This window comes from Rattus rattus, chromosome 15 (genome assembly GCF_011064425.1).
Source record: "Rattus rattus isolate New Zealand chromosome 15, Rrattus_CSIRO_v1, whole genome shotgun sequence".
NCBI lineage: Eukaryota > Metazoa > Chordata > Mammalia > Rodentia > Muridae > Rattus > Rattus rattus.
Window position 1 is genome coordinate 61325718 of NC_046168.1, and position 1208 is coordinate 61326925.

Genomic DNA, 1208 nt, shown 5'->3' on the forward strand with positions numbered 1-1208 from the left:
CCCAACATCCCAGGGGTAAGAAATAAACAGATCCCTGGAACTCAGTGGCCAACGATTCTAATGTATTTTATCAATAGTGAACACACATGTACAGGAACACACATGTGTACACATGCACACATCTCTCTCTCTCTCTCTCTCTCTCACACACACACACACACACACACACACACACACACACACACACACACACACACACAGGAAGAACCCTGTCTGTTTCTAAGTTTAAAAGAATTAAGACATCTTTTTAGAAAATCGTGTCTGTTGGTGGCACTTGCTGAGTGAGATAGTTGTGAATAAAATAATAATTGTCCCTAGAGTAAAGATGACATTCGCGTCTTATTCAAAAGTTTGGCAAACTGTAAGTTGCTTGAATCTACCATGTTCTCCATGGTTAGAGTGTTCAGTTACCTGATAGGTACAAGATGATGCTGATTTGGAAGTTTACAGAGGCTTTAGGAGATGGGTTTTGGCTGGAGGAGATGGGTCCCTTGCAGTACTACAGCCAGCCCCTGCCTCTGATCCAGTGCTTAGCCTCCTAGTCTGGCCTCCAATTGAGAAACTCTACTGCAAGGTCCCACCACAGAGCCAACCTTCCAAAACTGCGGGCCAAGGTAAATCTACCCCTCCTTTAAGTTGGACCTCAGATACTTTGTCACAGCGATGAGATAATTAACCAATAGAAGGCTACATTAAAAAAAAAAAGTGTACTGAATTATTAAATCTTTTCTACTGATTTGGAAATGAAGACCCTTATTGTGATGTCAACTTACTGAAATAATAGCAAAACTAACAGAGGCAAAAACAAACAAACAAACAAAAAAACCCAAACCCCAAACTCTGGTTTGTTTGTTTGTTTTTTTACCCCAAGCTCGAGGGTGTTTCCTCCTCCCCATTCATACTGTCTTCCTTAGAAAGAAAAAAATGCCTAAAATCCAGCAAATGACTCAAGCTGCTAAAAGACAGAATCTTTATATTGGCCCGCAGCACATTGAAAGAAGACTGCCTCAAGGGAAGCCACAAAGGCTTTCCTTTATCCTTTAATCTTCAACGAAATTGACAGGGCATGCCAAGAATTTTCCATTTTATTGCAAATCCTCTCAGAAGGCAGCCACTGGTCTTTTTGTTTCAGCAGAACTCAATTTGGCAGCATCCGTGCTCGAAGCAAGTCTGCTGTGTGGAATGGGTAGGGAAGTGAATCCCTCTCT